Source organism: Venturia canescens, chromosome 4 (genome assembly GCF_019457755.1).
Source record: "Venturia canescens isolate UGA chromosome 4, ASM1945775v1, whole genome shotgun sequence".
NCBI lineage: Eukaryota > Metazoa > Arthropoda > Insecta > Hymenoptera > Ichneumonidae > Venturia > Venturia canescens.
In genome coordinates this window covers 4,293,088-4,311,496 of record NC_057424.1, presented here as the reverse complement: position 1 = coordinate 4,311,496, position 18,409 = coordinate 4,293,088, and the positions used below count along the sequence as shown (strand labels likewise).

Sequence of the window (18,409 nt, the reverse complement as noted above, 5' to 3'; positions counted from 1 at the left end):
CACAGAAGTCTGTCAGAGGGCTACGACGGAGCGCTCTCGCGTTAGCGGAGCACCGCCCGGACGACAATAAGACTCCCAAACTTGAAAGGATCTACACTATCCTATTACCCCCTCTCATACATGAGGGAAGAGAATCTTAAAGATTCCAAGTTTCGGTATTTTAGGGAATGTCCATCTCCCGGATATCGAAACGTCTTAAAGTAAAATAAATAGTTATTAATCTTACCGCTTTTTCAAGCGAGAACCCGGCAGTTTTCACTGCTGGAGAGTTCAATTTGCATTGAACCACCCAGCGATTATAATCGTTGGAGACCATTTCGTATAAACGAAATGAATCGTTTATCGGTTTCTACCGCTTTTTCAAGCGAGAACTCAGCAGTTTCACTGCTGGATTTGTTCAATTCATATTGAACCCTTACTCTCAATGATGAAAGTTGTTGGAGATGTACGAAGAACTTATCGCTCTTACGTACATTATAACAATTATAATTGTTTATTTATCTTTACCGCTTTTTCAAGCGAGAACTCGCTTGAACCACCCAGCGATGACAATCGTTGGAGTTGTACAAAGAACTAGTTCTCCGAATGAACAATATAATTGTTTATCGAACTCTACCCGTTTTTCGAGCGAGGACCCAGAGCAGTCTATTGCAACAGCCTCTTTTACTGCTCATCCATCGGGTTCTTCGTATTCGCCTAATGCGTAACGTTGTAACCCGATGGAAGACTTGCGTCGTGAGTCGTGACATCTGTCGGTAGTCCGCAGTATTATAGCTCGTTTCGAGTTGCGGTATATCGTGTGATTCCATTACCTTAAGGAGTTTCGGTACAGAAGTCAAAATATTAAGAAATTGATCAAATTTGGTGATAATGTTCTTCAACATCAAGTGCGAAAACACAAATTTTTCAAAATTTTTTTCTACTTAGTTATCGAGTAATTATGCATTAAATCAGATTTCTTATGCCCGGAATGTATACCTATATATATGTGAAAACGCTATGCTTATACACGTGAATTTTAGTGATCAATTACTCGATAATTGTGTAGAAGAAAAATCTTAAAAAAATTGTATTGGCAAATTTGGCACTAAAAAAAATATGTTCACCAAATTTTATAAAACTCTGAACTTTTTGAAATTTTTTATGTTTTTAGCATGGCAACATTGTATCGCCTGTACCGAACTCCTTAAGGAGGGTGGCTAGGGATGATACAATGTTGCCATGCTAAACCATGTTAAATACATTAAAAATTTCAAAATGATAAGAATTTAATAAAATTTGGTGAAAATATTCTTTAGTGCCAAATTTGACAATACAAATTTTTTAAGATTTTTCTTCTGTACAGTTTTCGAGTAATTGATCACTAAAGTTCACGTGTATAAGCATAGCGTTTCCATATATATAGGTATACATTCCGGGCATAAGAAATCTGCTTTAATGCGTAATTACTCGATAACTAAGCAGAAGAAAATTTTGAAAAAAATTGTGTCTTCGCACTTGATGTTGAAGAACATTATCACCAAATTTGATCAATTTCTTATCAATTTGACGAACGTAGCCACCCTCCTTAAACTCCCAAAAGACATTAAAGAAAAACACAAATTCTGCATAAAAAGGATTTTCTCTGTACCTACACGAAGAGAATTAGAAGGTAGAAATTACCGTTATACAGTAATAAAAACTGGAGTTATTTTTGATAGCTCAATGAAATAAAGACGGTCGAATTTGTTAAATTTTCCGTGGTCACGTAACAGCAGTGTTTTGATCTCATTTCAAGTGACTCGTGGGCTGGAGTGCGACAAGCCCTTGAAGCATTCTGCATCTGGGAGCAGCGTGCTGACTATAGAAGGGGGCCAAACGGGGCATGCAAATGAAGTTTCCTCGTACTAATAATAGAGGGGATTCCGGATCCAGTGAAACTCTTGGGCTCCAATTATCTTTGAATACCTTCTGCCTCAGTAATCACTGATTCATCAGTGTATAAAAGTTTTTGTCTCTGCACGTGGGGTACAGAATGATCCTTGCCTCGGAGATGGCTCCATTTCTTCGATCTTCTCTTTTCTCTTTTATATGGCTTTTCTGCCATGATCGTCATCGTCATTGTCAGTGTCGTGTTCATTTATCGTCCAAATAATCCCGGACCAGTTCTAAAGTATCTCGTGCGCCTTTCAGAGCAAACGCGAAGTAGGTCAGTGACGTTGTGTAGATGAGTTCTTTAGAAATTGGGTGGAGGGAACCCTTCGGAGTTCACCAGACTGTGAAAGAAAAATCTTTGAGCTCCGCAACAGACTTCGCATCGGGCAAAAAATGTCTTTTTATAGCTTAAGGAGTTTCGGTACAGAAGTCAAAATATTAAGAAATTGATCAAATTTGGTGATAGTGTTCTTCAACATCAAGTACGAAAACACAATTTTTTTCAAAATTTCCTTCTACTTAGTTATCGAGTAATTACGCATTAAAGCAGATTTCTTATGCCCGGAATGTATACCTATATATATGGAAACGCTATGCTTATACACGTAAACTTTAGTGATCAATTACTCGATAACTGTGTAGAAGAAAAATCTTAAAAAAATTGTATTGTCAAATTTGGCATTAAAGAATATCTTCACCAAATTTTATAAAATTCTAAACTTTTTGAAATTTTTTATGTTTTTAGCATGGTTCAGGATGGCAACATTGTATCGCCTGTACCGAAACTCCTTAACGTCCAATTCGAAACTGCAACGACTAACGCGACAATAAGAGAGAATCGAAGGCATGCAGATGTAATATATAGTGAAGTGAATAAATTTTATCGTAAATGATTGTCAAATGAACATAAGTAAAATCACGTTCGAGAACAAACACCGGACCATCTATCTTTATTTTTTAACCCTTCGCTGCAATGTAATTGTCCACGATGAGGATTCGAGCGTGATAAGTGTGAAGCTTTCCCTTCAACCTTTTTTCCGTCTTTTCTTTCGCCAATCTCATCATCACACCCCATTTCGTCCACTCCACGACCCTATTCCAAGCATCCCATTCATCTATGTGTCTATCTACGAGTATTATTCCTCTCGGGGGATTCTATTTTCGAGGAACGAATCATCGAAAAAATCATGATACAGTGTTATCCGCCGATGGGGAATACGCGCTTCTAGAATTTCGAATCATACAGCCGCGGAGCGTCATTGCGACGCAAATAATCTTGCAATTATCCTTCGAATTACCTTGTAATCGATGGTTGTTTAAGCTTTTATTTATAATTCGAACGACATACCAATAGCTTTTGATCAAAAGTTAGGTTTTTTGACATACAATTAAGGTATAACTGGATGGATAGGTTCGACCAAAAATTATATCTGATTGGAATTTCCGTACTTCGTGATGCAATAAAAATCTGAAAAAATTCAACAACATTTGAAAAGCTATGAACAACAATTATCAATAATAATATATTACCCAAAAGTTAATAACAAATTGTTTAAACAATTAATTATTCAATAATTTTGCGGTGATCTATTGTTTTTTTTTACGAATCAAATATGTGCATTTTTCCAAATGCTCATGAATTTTTTCAGAATTTTCGTGGATTTTTGAAATTTCTTGAAAAAATTTTGAAAAAAATTTTAAAAAATTTGAATTTTGGATATGCTTTAGAAGACATATTTACCATCAGTTTTGAAAAGTCTCATGGTTACTGGATCAAAAATGTATAAATAGAGCCACTTAAAAAATTTAAAAAAGAGAATTTCAAAAATCCATGAAAATTCTGAAAAAAATCATGAGCATTCAGAAAAATGCGCACATGCGATTCGTAAAAAAAAAATCATAGGTCACCGCAAAATTATTGAATAATAAATTGTTCAAACAATTTATTATTAACTTTTGGGCAATATTATTATTGATAATTGTTGTTCATAGCTTTCCAAATGTTGTTGAATTTTTTCAGATTTTTATTGCATCACGAAGTACGGAAATTCCGATCAAGATATAATTTTTGGTCGAGCCTATCCATCCAGTTATACCTTAAGTCACGTTTCATCGTATATTTTTATCGTACAATGTCTTGCTTTCGTGTAGGAGATCCGTAAAAAATATTCCATTCGGCATTTTCGTTCGAGTTCATCAACGCTCTGCGGATGGTCATTCAAACAATTGGGCTCGCTAAGAGGCGGAACATTTGTCGAAGAGGCGATAAAACTTTGCGACCATCTGAGCAAAAGGACGTTCGAGCTAAAACTTTCTTCTAAGTTTGCTCAGGAATTATCTTGATTAGTAGAAACGAACAAGAATCAAAGAAGCGGTTGAGCCAAAGGAAAGAGAAAAAAATGTATGGGGAATATCACACAAAACTTTTTGTCCAGTAGAATTTCTATTTCCTCAAAAAGCGACACAGTAATATTTGTATAAAAATCCTTTCAACACTAGCAGTCGCGCATTGAGTTCATCTATAGAAATATGCAAAAAACAAATGATTATAACATTCGTAGAGGGTCACAACGATTCTAAATGAAACGCCGTGTGTATGTCTATAGAGATAAACTTGTTGCAAGGCATTGTTAGGCATGTATGAGTGGAACCTCAACTCCTGTGCATATTCTCAACCCCTCGAATACTCTATATTATGTTTTCCATTGCACATACAATATATACCTATATACAACCTATCGCTATATACAATATATATTGTATATAGCGTCTATGTTGTGTGTGTGTGTAGATGTACAAAACTCTAACTGCCCAGGCCAATTATTCGTATCGATCTGTAAGGTATTCCAACATTTCTACTGACGCCGATTAATCTCGCTATGTATTTCATATTTCTAGGAAAATACGGATCGTTACAATTTTAATTTTTAGATGGAAATACTCTTTTATTAGTTTTTCGATGACGTCGACGGGTCTTCACTCTTTTATGGTGTTGGCTGGTTCAAATTCGCTCGAACTATTTTTCATTATTCCTGGTTAAAACAGTAGGTGTTAAGGGAGCTTAGAAAAGTTACGTAATAATTGATTAATTGAGCTGACTTTATTTTTCAATTAATGCAAATCAATCGAATATTATTATGATAAATTAATAAGATGTTGGCAGCCCATAAATGTAACTCAACCATTTGTGGATTGAATTGATTTTTTCACCTAATGGAAATTCATAAAATATTATCATAAATTTTTATGGGGGTTATTTCATATATTTTTCTCATTAAATTATCATTCTCTAGTCAATTTATTCACAGATTATCTTTCTGTTGCTCTGTTTTCTTTAGTCTAAATCTACGTCAAAACCTTGCAGAGGTTTAAAGATAAACTTTCCTAATTGTTAAGACTCATTAGCTAGACTCTGCTTATTGCTTATTAGGTTTGTTTAAAACAATTTTTTAAATCTTTTAATTATATTCACCACTTTTTTTCAACTGTTTTCTTGACCGGAGCTGTCAAATCATCTGGAACTATTTCTATTCAATCTGTGCCACGGTTGAATTACTCGGTCACGTTCGATGTTATTTGCTTTTTCATGTTTTTACTTCTGAGTAACTCGTTATATTGACTGAGCAATTTGATCGAAAATTTATTTTAATTTCGATCTCGAAGGGACTCTTTCAATATCGTGCCATTCGTTTCAGCGATGTTGTTCGACGCGCGCGTTGCTTGAATATCAATTTCGAATTTGAAAGGCCTCGAAAATGTTTATTTTGCGGAGCTTATGGTGGAAAAGGTTACATTATTTTTAGTGAAAAATTGTGAAAAACAAACTTCGTAATCGATCAAATTCACCATCCAAACTCTTCGGTAGCTCCTTCCATTGTTTATCAGAGGCTGTGAAGTCGATACATCACCGTGTCAGTAGCTTGACGAGGCGCACGAGAAGTATCGGCAGTCTTTTTACTTTATGCGGATACCATTGAGGCCAAAAAGACTAGCAGACAGGAATCGGGTTCAAAATCGAATCAGGTTAATTAAAAATAAAACTTTTCATCCGAGTCTGTCTGTTCGAATGGTCGTTAACTTTTTATTTTCACGTTTTACACAACACTCGTGTCATTTACTTTGTGGGACGAGAAATACGTCAGAATTAATTGTTCGATGAGAGGTCATGACCCAGTATCGACAAACCCTCAATTTCTCTTTGATTTCTCTTTTCCAAAAATAGAATCACATCTTCCCATTTTTCCATATTTTCGTATCGTCTTTGAAGTGATTCTCGTGTTTTTTTAACCAAAATTCTTAATCCCTTTTCCTCCAGCACCGCAATTCATATTTCGGTTCATATATTTGAGTCTCACTCTAAACATTCATCAACGTCTTCAAAACATGATCACGCCGGTAGAATCCACGCAAAAAGTGGCTAAAATTCGTGTTTGATAATGGAAACAAATTTATTACATAGTTTTTCTGTATTGTGTTCACATCTCTGTTATATTCTTACGCGCAATCTCGCATAGAATTCAAGGAGGCTCCAATTCCAATTACGAGACGACATTTTATGATTGGCAGGTCCGAGAGGACGATTCTGTTTTGTTTTCCCGTATTTTTTTTGTACCTCTACTCGCACAGACTGTTTGAGGAGATATTCTCGAGGGGAAAATGTCGTTTTATAGTCTCGTAAACCTTGAGGATATCTTTGCTCTGGTATCCTTCTTGTTCTGGTCAGACCGAAGATACTTTTTCTTCTTGGAGCTACGTCGTACAATCGCATAATCCAGAGGTGTGTTATCCGACGTTTACATCGTCACCACGGTCACATTTATGGCCAGAAGTCTGAAGATTGTGAGAGCGAAGACGAAAGACCCTTTTTTTATACACTTCTTTTTCATCCTTTTTTTGTTTTTCCATTCCCCGTTCGGAGCTTCATCTGGCAGCAAGCTTTTCTTCCGTAGTTTTTTTGTACTTCTTCGTCTACTCTGATTTCTCATTTTCTCTCTTCACCTTTCTCTCTCTCTCTCTCTCTCTCTCTCCTTACGGTCCAGATATCTTTACTGGAGGCTCATATTACTTGATGTAACCCAGAAGCGGGATGACAAGCGAGACAAATGTCGATTCCCATTTTTCTCTTCTTCGCCCCGCACATGAGAAAAGCGCTATTAGAGCTCACAGATATATCGAGTCCAACGTATGTGAGGAACAATGCATGCAAAGGAAAATATGTGATTGCTGTTAGTATACCCCGGGAAGTTAATGAAATCCGTTTTGAAGCGAATTGATAAAACGAAGCGAATTGATCATTCTCCCATTTTGATTCCAACTTTCCAACTTTTTACACCGCAGATTCTCAATTTCCTTCCCTTATTGTTCCGGCAGCTATTTGAGGAAGAGCCGCCGTATGCTTTCACGAGGAAAAAGGTTGATGTATGAACGGAATAAATCTAATATTCAGCATTTCGCCGTTTTATTTTTTTACAACTTTGAGTACAGCGGAGAATCCTCCACCAATCTGTGAAATGTTCGAGGGTCGAACCAAGAGACAATTTTCTAGAGTGCCATGAAAATTTTAAGTTCTATTGTGGCAGTAAATTTGGAGGATAGATTTTCCGGAAAATAAATTAGATTCTGGGAGTAAATCGCATCCGAAGAGTTACTGGGAGGTCACCGCCAGGGGAATACTGAAAAATCATTCGAATATTATTCATTAAAACGTCAGAATTTTCGTGACTTTTTTCCAAGCTGCAATAATATAAATTTTAATGACTCTTTTATGATCTTCTAGAGACCCTACGAAGTGTCAGCAAATGGTTTACGACGAGAAGTATTTCGCGGTGAAGATTGTTCCTCGACACGTAATTGAGGTTCATGAGGTTATAAACAGTTGATTAAAGGGATCGGGGGAGGCCTTATTAATCTTTGCAATCATTTTTAATTAAAAGCAAAGAGGGCTCGAGTGGAAGATATAATCGATATACGCCGTGTGATGAATAAGAGGCCCATTCTACTGAATAAAGAGCCAAGATAAAAACTCAGAAACTTGTTCGTCTCATTACTTCTTTTGTACACTCACACCATTAGAAAAATACGTGTTAGTCCAAAACTCAATTTAATAATTCACAATTGAGCCACAGGAAAAGTTTCCATGACGCTGAAGTTTGCAACGTTGTAGTCTAAAGAAATGATCTAAAAAAACTCTCCAATAATTCCAATAATTCTCCAATTCTGTCTGCTTAATTTGCAATTCGTATATTCGTGAAATAAAACATTGGTGAATTACGAATGTTACTTTCGTTAATTCCGTTGGACTTCAACGTTGTAAACTTCAGCGTCGTAAGTTTCCTACTTTCGTCCTGTTCATGGGAAATTTAGTTTTTGTATTTCTGTTTTTTTTTTGTGTCTCCAAATTCATGAGAATATCTATAGAAAAAAGTTCTAACCATGTCCAAATGAATTGCACCTAGGGAAGAAATTTGTGATCCAACAAAATTATTTATTGAATCAACAAATCATGAGCAACATAAAAAATTCCTTAATCCAACAAAAATCTTCAGTAGAATTGTGATTTTCATTTTGTTGTTGATCACAGTTTGTCGGATTAACAAAAATTTTGTGTAATTATAAAACTATCTATTCTCAGTATGTTCAAGCAGTTTAATGCTAGTAGTAGAAGAAACCATTGATTCTAATTAAATTTCATTCATTTACCGATGCATGATCATCAGGGTGATTTAGAGCTCCAAGAAAAAAAAATATCGATCTGTTTTGCATCACCCTAATGATCATTTACTGATGAGTCAGAATTTTGTGGCATTTTGAAATTTTTGGGCTATCAAAATCGAATCACGGTGCTCACCTTTTTCCCCACTCAATCTTTTATTTTTGAAATCAATCAATTGAAATCAATTAATTATTTATCAATGAATAATAATCAAAATCATCGATCGATAAAATTGAAAGATTTACGATGTTAACTCCATGGAGTACTGGCCTCACTGGTTATGTTCGAATTCTCAGCCCATTACCACATTGCATTGTGCGTTCGCCACGATTTTTGGCCCATTTATAAAGTTGAACACAAATTAATCGTCGAATATTCTTGATGCGCACGTAACCCAAATCTTTTGAAATTTTGTCGACGATAAAAAGTTTCATTTCTTCGAATCTAAATCGAGCAATACGTGATATATTTTTCAGATAAGATCAAAATAATTCGTATAAATTCGTAACAATTCGTAATAAAACCTAAGTACAGTTAGACAAATGAGAGTTGACTCAGTAACAAAACATCAAAAAATAAACTATTTTCCCCGTTATCGTTCCAATAATAGTCGATTCGGTGAACGACGTTGGAACCGAAATTCCATTAACCTTTACATAACCGGGGTTCACAGAGTTAGAATTTTCTACGAAATTGCCCAGCGTAATCCCATGTCAATCATGAACAAAGCACCGATTATAGATCAAGTTTATATTAACGGTTTTCGGTCTTCTGCAGATTAAACTAACCAAAAACTATGCTCAAACTCGAGTTTTTCGAACAAATATATTCGACACACATTCGACGATGCTTGAGCTAATTCCTCCAAAGTAAATTTTCGCATTATACAGTTAAACAGACTTTCGAACGAGAAAAACGTTTGCCATCGAACAGGAAATGTTGGTGGATCCATTACATTTTGTTCAACAAATTCGTAGTGAGTTCGGCCAACAAAATGTTGTTCTCACGCAATAATAAACGGAATGCTAATAGCTCAAACTCACTGTGAGCTATCCGCTTTTCCGCCCATGAAATATTTATTGTCATGCGTGCGTAGCTGCTTTTGAGCTATAAGTGAACAAGCCTGGGGAGAAAACGTCGGTAGAAGTTTGTATTTTGCCCTTACATGTATCGGGATTTCATCATTATTGAGTTAATTCTGGGTGTATATTCTACAAAATAATTTACAAAATTCGAAATCCATCAGGAGGAAGAAATATTTTGAAAAATATTTAATAATTTACAGAGAAAAATAATGTAAAAATATAGTCACAAAGAAAAAAGTTTTCATGATCGTTTAATGTTTGAGAGCTCGCATGTATATTTCAAATGTCAGAATCACTTATTTTCTGTTTAGTTTTTGTAGTGAACCCTCGCACAGCGACTTTAGCGATTTAAAACGAACGTGGAGTCCCGGTGAGGGTTTGTGCGGAAGTCCACGACATTTTGTTGAAACTTTGTCCAATTAAGTTATGTATATTTAAGGTTTAGATATGCCCTGGAAAGGTAAAAAATTTCGATAAACTTGGCCAAGGTAAAATCATCATTCGTGAGCGCAAAGTAAAAAGTTTAAAATTTAATTCGTTGTCACATGGGAAATAATTTGTGTGTCCTCTGGAGCCAATGTTGATCATATATAAGAAAGTGATGGTCTTACTCCTACATAAAATTGGTCGTTTCGTCCTCGAAAGATCGAATATCTTCGGACCCTCTGAGTATGTTTTACGACTCGCTGAACGCAATTTTAGGGGATGAAAATTTTGGGAATTCTGAGCACAAGTCAATGGAAAAAAACTAATTTTTCTTTTCAGGTACTTTTCATTATTTCTGTTACCTTTCGTTCCCTCAAGTTATTGTCGTGAGGCAAAAAATAGCGTGGAGAGAAATTTCTACGAAGCATGAGTAAAAGTGAAAAAATGGTTTTCTCTCACGCTTCACTTGGGCATTGAGTTTGGAGTGTGTTTATCGACCGGTGCAGATATGGTAGAGAAGTATTCTGTGGCTACAACTGTCACTGTGTCTCGTGCTAATAGTCGCTTTGAGTCACCGAGAAACAGCCTTTTTTCCTCGTTTTAAAAGCGTCGAGCCTTGTCTCCGACGAGAAGTTTGTACGTTCCTTCACTACAAATATGAGCATTTTGAACATTGTTTTATTCTTGAAAAAGCGCTTTCCACGGGTAAGATGAACGCAAATAAAAAGATTGAATCTGACATGTCTGCGATAGAAAATTAATAATTTACCTAATGAACATTCACATTATTCGACTAGGAGCGTGTCAACAGGAAGGGAAACGAGAGATCAAAGTCTCTGAAAAATTTTGCAGACTCATTAAAATAGACACAGAAAAATGTAATTTTAGCGTAGTAATTTTTTTTATCATCGATAATTAATCGAGTTGCATACGGTTAGCAAACTTATTCTCTCGTAAGTGCATCGGAGAGTGTTGGAAATAAAAGCAAACAAATATTTTGCTGGACTCCCTTCTCTGCCCCTCCAGCCCCTTTATCGGTGCAAGAGAAAAAGTTTCACCTCGTTACTGATTATGGGCTATATGAGATTGGGGAACGAGAGGGCACGAATGAAAAGAGGATTTCATCGGATTTCCTTGAGCTCCCCTCGGTAATAAATATTTCTCTCCTTGAATATTCCGGGATCCTCCGCATATGAGTATCCGGCCTTTCGCCATGTTTCCTATACATACTCTCGTCAACGTGATTTTCCAAATAACTCGATCGTGCGGACCATCATTTCATATGAGTTTTTCTCGTGTCTGCGTACTCCGCTTCCATCGGAATGGATTTTCGTTAATTTCAAAATCGCTTTGCAAAGCTCTAACATTTTGAGACTACACACTTCTTTTTAGAAAATCATTATGGTTTTCTACATGTCTATTTAGTGGCTGACACGTTTGAAAAAACGTTATCATCTTAATTACGTAGAAGTGGCGCTCAATCGATCCAATTGATTCGTGACTTTGTTACGAATGTTTCTTTAAAGAGTGAAAATAAAGAGGCGTAAAAAAATAATTACACAACGTGGAAATAATAATCAGACCAGAATCAATATTTATTCTACAAATTCTCTATTCTATTTGGTACCGACAATGATAATTTTAATCTTTTCGTCTTTTTATAAAACATCGTTTTCTTTTCCCATTAATGATTTTTTTTTATTCGCGAACTTAATAAAACACCAAGAGAAAGAGAGAGAGAGAGAGATTGATTGATATGCTTTATTTAGCTTTCAGCTACTACTGCTTAATAGCAGAATTAATATAAAAATACAATAAGAATTTAATCTAACATTTTACATTTGCTTCTATTTACAATATTCCTACACTACCTTAAGTTCTATTATCCACCACTAACTCTCTTAATTTCAAATTGAATCTGTCTAAATTTTCTATATTCCGAACGCATCTCGGTAATTCGTTAAATAATTTAAATCCTTTGGTTACTAACGATTTTTCGGCAGTAACGGTCCTTGTGTTTTTTATCATCAATTTGTCTTTATTTCTCGTTTTGTATCCGTAATTTTCCTCTACCGTTCGCACATGTTCATTCAAATATTGAGGTGCCCGACCATTTTTCATTTTGTACACAAGTACTCGCACATTGTAGTCTATTCTTTCTCTAACACTCATTAGATCTAACACTTACAACATCCCTCTCACAGGCATATACACATAAGCCATCAAAATTGCGCACATTGCGCGCAATTCTGTGTTCTCTGCAATATTGTTAAATTTTCTTTACTACAATTGAGCATTACCGAACTACAATATTCATAGTGTGGTGCAATTATTGTTTTGCATATAGTTACTCTTGTCGCTATCCTTAAAAATCGTTTCACTCGGTTTAAAAATCCAATTTTTTCTCATCTTTTATACCACGTATGGCTTCCTAGTAACAGATGCTCATCAATTACAACACGAAGATACTTGGTTTCTCGGACTTCATCAATTCTTTCTGGCCCTATTTTGATCATACATGCAGCAAGAGAGAGAGAGAGAGAGAGAGAGATTGATTGATTGATATGGTTTATTTAGCTCATCAGCTACTACTGCTTATAGCAGGGCCAATATAAATACAATAGGTAGTATAATTTGATATTTACAGTTCCTTTTTTACATATTCTCACATTTATGCTAACATTACATTACCTTAACGTTCTGTTTTCCATTATTAACTCCTTTAGTTTCCATTTGAATCTTTCTAAATTTTCTATATCTCGAACATATTTCGGTAATTCATTATATAATTCAAAACCTTTGATTATAAGAGATTTTTTTGCTGTAATAGTCTTTGTGCTTTTTATCAATAATTTATCCTTATTTCTCGTATTGTACCCATGGGTTTCCTTCACAGTTCGTATGTGTTCGTTCAAATATTGAGGTGTCAGACCATTTTTCATTTTATACACAATTACTCGGACGTTTTATTCTATTCTTTCTCTAATACTCATTAGATCAAGTACGTATAGCATCCCTCTCACCGGCATAAACATGTTCACCATTAAGAGAGAGAGAGAGAGAGAGAGATTAAGGTGACAATCTGTGTCCTGAGTTTGACGTCAGCGATCGATGGCTTGTTCGACGATATGCGTGTAAGCTGGTATGTCGACGATGATTTCCACTTTTTTGGACGACTAAAAGATGTCCCTTGGACAGATCGTGATCTGGGAATGAGTCCTGAAAATTTGATAGATGAAGAGACGGACTCTTCTTTTTTTTTACTTTTTCTTTCAAAGTGGGTTTTATCTGCACGAACGTCCTTATGATTTGATGCGCTCCAGTCGATGGCCAGCTACTTAATATTTCCGTAATCGATTTTATCTCTATCCTCAAATTTGGAGGGCTGAGCACCTTGGTAGATTTCGGCTCCCCTCCTTGCGCACTTCTATCTCTCTCTCTCTTTCTATCAATATTAAACTAGAAGCCACAATAAAATAAAAATGTCTCCTACGAGAACAAAAACGGCTGAAAAAACGATAATGTATAGGGGCTTTAACATTTTTAATAATTTGCCAGACGATCAGAGCCGACTCTAAAAGGTTTTAAACGCAGGCTAGCCCTGCGTCTTAGACATGAACAATAGGTTAATGGTAACTCTAACTAAACCATAAGAAGATTGTGTAAAAATGAAAGATTGTAAGAACAAGAGGAAAGCAGCCAGATGGCTAAATAAACTCAGTCAGTCAGTCAGTCTACCTATCTCTCTCTCTCTCTCTACCTCATTCTCGTTACAACTATGTCCATGATTAATGCATGTACTGATTCTACACATTTGTGCGTGTTTTTCACGTCTACGGATAGTGTACAGGGAACACTTTTTCCCCGACAAGCGTATTTTAATCTCCTTTTCTCTCTTTCTCCTTCTCTTGATATTTCGTCGAGAAATTCCCAAGGCAGCCAATATTTTGCGAAATAAATAATCGCACGTCGCGACTTCGCTTTTCGGATATCCGATCGATTTTTATTACCCAAACATATAAGAACCACGAGGAACAAACAACAAGCTATCCAGTGTCATGTAAACCGAGACCTTTCAAATTTCAAAGTTATGGCGAAACTATTTTATTCAATTTAGTCACACTGAATTCAATTCAGTTGAATTCAGTCGATTCAAGTGCGCGTTCGCCATAGCCTTGTTCCAAAATTTTTCCAACAACATGTGAAACTCGAATGTCCTGTTTTCTCTTAAGAGTTTCCACGAATCTATATAAGCGTGACATTTGCTTCCTAATTTTAGTATTTCGTGTTTGCTCCTGGACGCAGAAAAGATCGTGAATTTAGAGCGAATAGTTTTTGTAAAAATTGAATGTTAGGGGTGCACGAAAATTGTGCAAAGTGAATAAACGATTGCATAAGAATCATCCTTCAATATAGGAAACAGTAATCAGTAATATGACTGATGATTATTTTGTTGTTAATTAGTTAAAAAGCATAAGAACGACAAAGATCGGGAATCGTGGAAAGGGCGAATGAATTTGATGCAACACTGTTCTTCCTTTTATTTTCAAGAAAAAGCAGCTTTCTCAGTGGAGGTAGAATTTTATTTCCATCTGTTATTAAATGCGAAAGCCTTGTTTCAAAAGGAGTTGGGCTTTCGTGTTGCGAATTCTCTCCACATTTTTTCGACCCTCTGAACTCTGTACGATTCTCATGAATTATGAATTTTTCTCCCTCCTCTGGAGGATGTGAAAAAAGGACTAAAATATGATTCATTTTTCACAGGGAGATTGGGTAACACATAGGATTACTACGGTGCCATATTTAGAGTTGTCAGCAAACGCTGATGGTTTTTTCATTCACGTTTTTATGACGCAACTGATGGTCCTTGATGTTGAAAAATTCGGTTACCATGGTTCCGAGAATTCTTTTTTTCTATTTTTTCTCCCGATATTAGCACAAGTTGGCCAACGAAAAAATTTTTTTTTGAGTGTTTCAGTCAATCAAGAGATATTGGGTTGTTTATAGGGGAGACCGGGGCAAAACGAGACACCTAAGGAAATATCGAACTTTTCAGAAGTTTGGGAAGCTCTGTCTATTTTTTACTTCCAAAAACTAAGAAATGTACTGGAATTCTTTTCAATTTTCGAGAAAAAAAAATCCGAGGCAAAACGGGGTACCCCTCAAAAACTCATGATTTTTTTTTTACTATAATTTTAATTCAATGCACCTTGGGTCTATTTTACACCCGTAACCCCGAGTGCTTCTGACTTACCGCTGTAAGCGTTGACAGCGATCTCAGCGCTTACAGCGCTCAAACGTAAGTCGAGCTCACGCTGTGAGCGCTCTCAGCGCTTACAACGCTCTAACGTACGTCGAACGCACACCCTCTGTAATTCAATTCAAAATTAATGATATGAATAATAACGAAGATTGCCGATGTTTATTTTGTAAAAATTTGTATTCTTTATCTGCTGAATCATGGATTCAGTGCCAAAATTGTGCAGAGTGGGCACATGATTCGTGTGCAGGTGTAACCACACATGATGATCCGCAAACATATATCTGCGATTACTGTCTTAAACAGTAATCTGCGAGGCAGTAATCGCAGATTTACAAATACTTTTTGTATATCTGTGCAAAACGTTTTCACTTTAAAAGTGATGTAAAAAAAAGAGAATTTGAAAAAAACTAATTTTTCGAAAAAAAAAAATGAAAATCCAAAAAAAACAAGATATTTTGGAAAAAATATGTTTCATGTTCTTGTCGGACTAGGATAAAAATTAAAAAAAAAAAGACAAAAAAATTTCTCTCATTTTTCAGGTATCCCGTTTTGCCCCGGTCTCCCTTATAATATTTGCATCGTTTCTGAAACGACAGAGCACGAACATAGTTTATAATCAAACAGTAGCGAAAGAATTTAGCGAAATGTGGAAAAAAACAAAAAATTAATCTTATCGCGAAGGAAACTTTCGGATTGTTCGTGGCTATAACTAAAAAATTTTATTCCGCAACGTACGTCGAATATAATCATAAGCATATCTCTACTCAAAAATGATTTCACTCAAAGGAAAATCTTGCCTTGATTCAACGATTAAAACGAAAAAACCGATTTGATTTTATCAATACATGTAATAATTTTTGGTCTTCAATTGAGTTGATAAAACTTGAGTGTAATAAAATGACCGAATCGTCTAACAGAACAGTTTTTTTTTAATGAAAAACATATTCCATTTGACGTATTCTACAAAGCCTTGAACACCTCAACTTTTTTCCTATTGTAATAAAACGATAAAACGATACCCGAACGATAATACCCAAGTGCAAAATGTTCGTGCGATCTTTTGGATTAGCGACAGCATAATTTGAAAATATTAATAATGATAATGAAAATAATAATTATTATAAAATAACGGTAAGACGAAAATAGCCATAGTGAAGTCTTGCGGTGTTCATTGAAAGAAATAGAGACGAAGGGCTCATAATGGTCATGATAATATAAATTAAACTAGAATCGATGCAATCAATTATCTGTAGAGAACGAGTATGTCAATTACAGAGGTTGGCTTTTGCGTAACGACTTCATTGATCCGTATTTAAAGTATCAGTACACGCGAATCAACAATATTAGAGCTCGGACGGGCAGCTAGCTGTAATGCAAATTTCTAATGCGCGAACATAATAGTATATTACACACCTAGGGAGGGAAAGTAGACTACCTCAAACCGCGGGCAGAATTGTCACCCGAGCCGAAGGCGAGGGTGGTAAGCACGCGGTTTGAGTATTTTTCATTCCTGAAACATTGAAAAACGTTCGTGAAATATCGAATTATTGATCGTATATTTCCGGACAAATTCTTTCTTCGTTCTTCTCGTGAGCGAAAGAGCGAGAGCCTTTTCCGAAATTCATGCAAAACTTTTGATTCGAGGCAAAAGTTAGAAAGGACGGGAAAAAACGCAGGTTTTTTTCATTACGATTGACAAACGGTCTACATCAAGGTGTTCCTTATTAAATATTGAAAAATGCCTCATCGCTTGAAACTCCCCAATAGCTTCATTCCTTCAGTCAAAATTCACTCGCCCAACATTTGTTCTCAATGAATTATTTGTTTGACATGTTGTTTCACGAATAATTGATTCCTTCCACGGAATAAATAGCCTCGTTTCAAATAGTTCGTTTGCCACAAAACAGCTTAGAATAATAGTTGCCCGGTTCGTGTCCACAATCTTGTGTCCGATCGACGATACTCCTAATGCTTTTTCACTGTCGATAACCGTAATGAGTTATAAATATCTATATTTCGTGAAAATCGCTATAAACACTAGTATTCAATCGTACGTGACAAGAAATTGTCCACCGCAAGAACATGATCTCAATCACATAACATGACCTCGCTCTTATTCGATTAACAATACGCGACTGCTTTGAACTTACCGAATACAGCAGAAATAAATGCGTCCAGCAGGAAAGAAAACTTATGCACACACAGCGTAGCACAGGAAATGAAGTGGTTAGAGGTGAGCGATAAATCGAAAAATAAACGTTCGAAAAGCCGCGCGAAGATCGTCGCTCGGCGAATTTGTTCACAAAAATTTCGGACCCCGATCAAACCCGGTTCGACCGCCGTCGGGCTGCTGGACAAAAGATATATTTTTTATTTTTGTCCTTCAAGCCGACAGTCGCGATGATTGAACGGAAACGAAATTGGAGCTCAAAGAAGAGGGCTTATTCGATGATTTCCAGATACCGGTGAGCGTATATCCAACGATTTTCGGACTGTAATCCGCAGTTTCGATGCTTTTATGCATCCAGCAAAGGGACAATGTTTCCGGGAGCATTATTCAAGCATTCCGATGCACTTTCCTCTTCGTCGTTCATGCTTGATAGGAGCGCCCCAATATTCAGTACGATCGACCGGATGCACTTCCGGTCTAGCCAAGATTCTCCGGCTGATTATCACTGTCCCAGGGAATCGCCATTTTTCGCCCGTCCACGCTATCAACCGGTCTAAATGCCCGAAAATAATTATCCCGATACGATGCTCATAACGTGTACGAAAGAACTCTGTGAGCCAGGAGATCGAAAGAAAACCAAACGCATTGAGCAACAGAAGCGCTGGCACTGAACGCTTTTCCGAGGGGGTTGAAGCGTCGCGGTCGGGGTTGCCAGAGGCGGAGTTGCGGGAAGGGGTGGTTAGAAACGCGCGCGGACTATTTCGTACTCGAGGCTCGGGAGGACAGGGGCAGAGGGAATGTGCCAGCAAACCTAGCCGTGGGTGGCGTTGCTATTGGAG

At 36.4% G+C, this 18,409-nt stretch overlaps 1 protein-coding gene across 1 annotated transcript in view; it reads right to left on the bottom strand.

Moving 5' to 3' along the window:
• Positions 1-18,225, bottom strand: part of LOC122408950 (uncharacterized) — a 50,827-nt gene extending 32,602 nt beyond the window's left edge. The window contains exon 1 of the mRNA XM_043416085.1: positions 17,551-18,225. The gene's annotated coding sequence lies outside the window, so the exon portion shown is untranslated. The remainder of the gene's footprint in view (positions 1-17,550) is intronic.
• Positions 18,226-18,409: the final 184 nt, after the last annotated feature.